Source organism: Mus pahari, chromosome 23, assembly GCF_900095145.1.
Source record: "Mus pahari chromosome 23, PAHARI_EIJ_v1.1, whole genome shotgun sequence".
NCBI classification, from domain to species: domain Eukaryota; kingdom Metazoa; phylum Chordata; class Mammalia; order Rodentia; family Muridae; genus Mus; species Mus pahari.
This window is the reverse complement of record NC_034612.1, coordinates 24,692,066-24,696,693: the sequence shown is the minus strand read 5'-3', so window position 1 is coordinate 24,696,693 and position 4,628 is coordinate 24,692,066. Positions and strand designations below refer to the sequence as shown.

At 51.3% G+C, this 4,628-nt stretch overlaps 1 protein-coding gene across 4 annotated transcripts in view; it reads left to right on the top strand.

Moving 5' to 3' along the window:
- Nucleotides 1-1,804: 1,804 nt before the first annotated feature.
- Nucleotides 1,805-4,628, top strand: part of Tpst1 (tyrosylprotein sulfotransferase 1) — a 58,293-nt gene continuing 55,469 nt past the window's right edge. For 3 of the 4 annotated variants that reach the window (XM_029533890.1, XM_029533891.1, XM_029533892.1), the window contains exon 1: nucleotides 1,929-2,105. The gene's annotated coding sequence lies outside the window, so the exon portion shown is untranslated. Of the gene's footprint in view, nucleotides 2,106-4,628 lie in introns of all 4 variants that reach the window. The other variant, XM_021186701.1, reaches the window with a different exon arrangement.

The window sequence follows — 4,628 nt, the reverse complement described above, 5'->3', positions numbered from 1 at the left end:
TAGCTGCTGTACTATTGAGTCACATCCCACACAGAAAGCACAAGTCTAGACAAGAGACACCCCCACCCCCAGCCTTTTACTGTAGGAGTCTAGGCAAGTGCTCTACTACAGAACTGCACCCCTGGCCAGCCATTGGGGGCTTCCAGAAAGATGTGAGTGATGCCCCCCCGGGCCCTAACTGTGGGGTGATAATAAATGACATTTCCACGAACATTTACAGATCCCTTGACTTTCGTCTCAGTAAATCTCTAAGATTGGACATCATTCTCTAGGTGACATTTGCTCACAGGGGGATGACATGAGTTTCAGATTTGGCATCTAGGTCCCTGAGCCCATGCTATCTCCAGTCCGTGCCAATAGAGTTGAAATTACCGCTTTGATGGAACCTGGCGGAGACATGCACATGCACGGGGGTTGCAGGTGGGAAAGACCAATTTCTCCTCTCCCTCTCAATTCTCTCTCCCCTCTTCATAGCTCTCCCTTCTCTCGTGGAATGGTTCTACTTATCATCATTTATGTATACCTCTGTGTGTGTGTGTGTATGTATGTATGTATAACTCAGACTGGTCTCAAACTCAATATGTAGATAAGAATGACCCTGAACTGCTAATCTCCTGGCTCTCCCTCCTAAGTGCTGGGATTGTGGGCATGCTCCCCACCCCCTTCATTTTTTTTTTTTTTTTTTTTTTTTTTGTCTCTGCAATAGAACTTCATGCAGCACAGACTGGCCTCAGAGTCACCCACCGCGAAGCTGAGGTTGAACTTCGATTCCTGGTGCTCATGCCAGGGACTGGCTTGTGCTGGGTTAATAAGCATGTGCCACTATTTCTGGCTTATATGGTGCTAGAGACGTTCTGGGTCAGGCATTCCAGCAGCTGAGTTCTATCTCCAACCTTTCTTTTTAAAAAAATTCAAACTCTGAGACAGGATGTTGCTCTGCAGCCCAGATAGCTCTTGAATCCTGTCGTGCCTTGGCCTCTCGAGTCTCGGGGATAATAGCTATGCGTCACTTTGCCTGGCTGCTGGGCAGGGTGCAAAGGGAGGTTGAGAAAAGATTTTGTCCTGTAATACATTTTGGCCAGGAACTCACGAAGCAACCCAGACTGGTTTCAAACTCCTGGCAATCCTCCTGCCTCAGCCCTCTTGAGATATTATAGTGGGTTAAGCCATCACATCCTCTTTCATTTATACATCTTTATTTTCCAGACAGGGGCTCGTGCTGTCCAGAATGTCCTCAAAATCCCTCTGTAGCCAAGGGTGGCCTTGAAGTTCTAATTCTCTTGCCTTGCATGACTTCAGTATTGGGATTAGAGATCCGTACCTCCATATCCAGTTGATGCTGGGGATGGAACCCAAGGGTTCACGCCTACTAAGCAAGCACTCTCCCGACTGAGCTCCATCCTCAGCCCTCACTAATACTTTTCTGAGGTACGGAATATTGTGCAAATTGACTTGTGTGCTTGACAGCTGCGTCAAGCAATGGCCAGGCAGCGCAGGGGACTTTTTAGGGACACTGGGTTTTTGTTTGTTTGTTTGTTTGTTTGTCCCTGCCCTGTTTCAGGGATGAAGGCCTTCTTGAACATGTATGTGAGGGCCCCAGAACAAGTCCTGGCTCCCCTCTAGTTAGGCCACCGGCTCCGTTACTCCGGAAACAAACTACCCGTGTAGGCGGCAGCAGGGTAGAAGCCCCTTTTGCGAGTTGGACAGACGCTGGGCCCGGATGTCAGACCCCACCCCGCGGCTCCTGCCTGCCCCCCCCCCGGGCTCTTTCTCTCTCAGGCCCCGCCTCTCCCCCGGAACCGACAAATCAGAGAGGCAGACACATCGCGCGGCCGGCCGGGCTGCGGGTAGCCAATGGCGGCGTGCGTGAGATCCCGCGGCCACGCGGCGGCGGGAGGCAGGAGCTGAGGCGGCGACCGCGGGCGGCCAGTTGCTGCTGAGGCGGCCGCGGGTGCGCTTCTCGGCGGGGCCGGGCAGGGCCGTCGCCTGGCGGTGAGGACGCGCTCCCGGGGCGGGCGCTATGGCCACCAGCTAGGGCGGCCGGGAGAAGCGGCCGAAGCCCAAGATGCCGGAGCGACGGCACGGCTGCGCCTCCGCCATCGTAGGTAAGCGGGCGCCGCTCTCCGGGCGCCGAGCCCCGGACGCCTCCATCCTTCATCCCGCCTGCCCCTTCCCCCATCGCCCCGGCCGTCCGGCGCGTCCCGCTCCTTTCGCCTAGCAGTCCAGGGCGCTTCTGCCGTGTCTGTCCAGCAGGCATTCGGCTCTCCGCTCTCCGTCTCCCGATTCACCTGCGCACGCACGCTCACTGTGGTATCCCTTGATGGAGACCGTCATCCCAGGTTTTTTTTTTTTTTTTGAGGATCTCCCCCCCCCCCCTTTATGAGACATCTCACTGTGTCCGTACCCCCAGGCTGGCCTTGAATTCAGAGTAACCCTTGCTGGCTTCGAACACGATTTAGCCTGTAGCCCACATCGTCTTCGAACTCATATGTATAGCCTAAGCTGGCCTCAAACTTAACTTTGTATCCCAGGTTGACCTCAGAATCACCAACTAGCCCAGGTTGGCCGCAGGTTCATCATGTAGATCAGGCTGGTGGTGGTCGTCTTTTCTCAGCCAGGGATGACAGGCGTGAGCCACACCGTGAGTCCCTCTTTCCGTGTCAGTTGCTGACTCCCTTCGTGGAATGGTGCATACCCGTTAATTTGGAGACCCTTTATATCCTGTTCACCTCCTTTGGCTATAATCGGCCGTCACCTTTTCTTCCTCTCTTGACAGTTGACACTTGGGACATTTGCCATGCCCCTGATGCCAGTTCCATAATAATAACTATTATTATTTTAGGTTTTATTATATATATATATATATATATATATATATATATATATATATATATGAATGCATGCATGTATGTATGTATGTGCACGATGCGTGCGCTTAAGTGCCTGAGGAGACCAGAAGAGGGCGCTGGGTACCTGGCAGCTGGAGTTAGAGGTGGGTGGGAGTCACCGCGTGGGTACTGGCAATTGAACCCCAGTCCTCAGCAAAAGCAGCCAAGTGCTCTAAATCCCTGTGCACTGGCCCCAGCCACCCCGCCCTCCCACGTGAGTCAGGGCCTCCAACTCGTTCTAGACTGGCCAGCGCTGACTGTAGTCTTGAACTCAAAGCAGTTCTGCCGCAGCCTCCCAGTTGTTGGGATGACAGGTATGAACCACGGTGCAAATTGAGCGCCATACTTTTAAACAGCGCTGGAGACAAGCAGACGGCTCAGGGGGGTAAAGGCTCCCGCTGCCAAACCTGACTCCCTGAGTTAAGAGCCTCCGAACCCAGAACATGGGAGAAGGAGAGAACTGGTTTCTGCGAGTTGTCTTCTGACCTTCACAGGAACCATGGCACACGACACTCATACCGTAATAAATAAATAAATGATGTGAGCTGTGTCTACAAATAAGCATCGTAGTTTGTCCTTAGGTTAGCTGTTCCCATAATGGGTTAAAGTCTCATTGATGGTCACTCACACAGTAGGTCTAGCACATGGAAGGTAGCCGCAACGTTGGTTAGAGTACTTGGAGAGCCTTTGACTTCTGTTTGTATGCATCTGAACCTACATTGCTGTTCAGGTGTCTCTGCCACTTGGCTCTGACTGTTGGCATATTCTCTGTCTGTCTGTCTGTCTGTCTGTCTGTCTGTCTCTCTCTCTGTATGTGCACGTGTCTCTCACTTAACGGAGTAAATTGGTGGGTGTTAGGCCTGGGCTTACTGTTTGTGCTTATTTGAGTCTGACCTGTCCTTTTATCTCAGGAAGAGGGGTCCTCGGTCCCCTGGGTGCTGGGATTATAGGCATGTGGCACCAGCATGCCCAGGATGTTTCCTTTTTTTCAAAGTTGTTTTCTTCAGTTCCTGTTTCTGGTAAACTTCAGCTCTCAGTTTTCATCTCTGCTAGATGAAATCATCTCAGCATTTCAAACATGACTGGTTGTCCCTTCCTTCCTCTTCTGCCTACCTGTGACCTAAGCATGTATGTATGTTTGTATGGATGTATGGATGTATGGATGTATGGATGGATACCATTTCTCCTTAGAAATCGTAGAACCAGGGACTTGTAGATAGAGCTGGCTTAGCAGTTAAGAGCTTGTACTACTCTTGAAAAGAACCTAAGTTCACTTCCCAGAACCCATGTTGTGCGGCTCATAATTGCCCTTAACTCTGCTCTAGAGGATCTGGCGCCCTCCACTGGACTCTGGGGCACCTGCACTCATGTGCATATATCCACACACTTGTACACACATATGCACAAACAATACACCTTTAATAATAAATGTCAGAATCGGTTTCTTACTTCTTGCTTTGGGTCTGTCATGTATCCCATTATAACCTTAGGTCTTTGTCTCTCTTCATTGACAGAGGTTGGCTCGGGCATTGGTTGTGCTCAGCCAATGCCCGAGATGATTGTGATCTGTCGTGTGGGTGCTGAGAATTGAACCTGGATTGTCTGGAAGAACAGCAAGTGTTCTTAACCACTGAGCCATCTCTCCAACAACCCCAAAGTGATTTTTAAAAAAGATATATTTTGGCCGGGCATGGTGGCGCATGCCTTTAATCCCAGCACTCGGGAGGCAGAGGCAGGCGG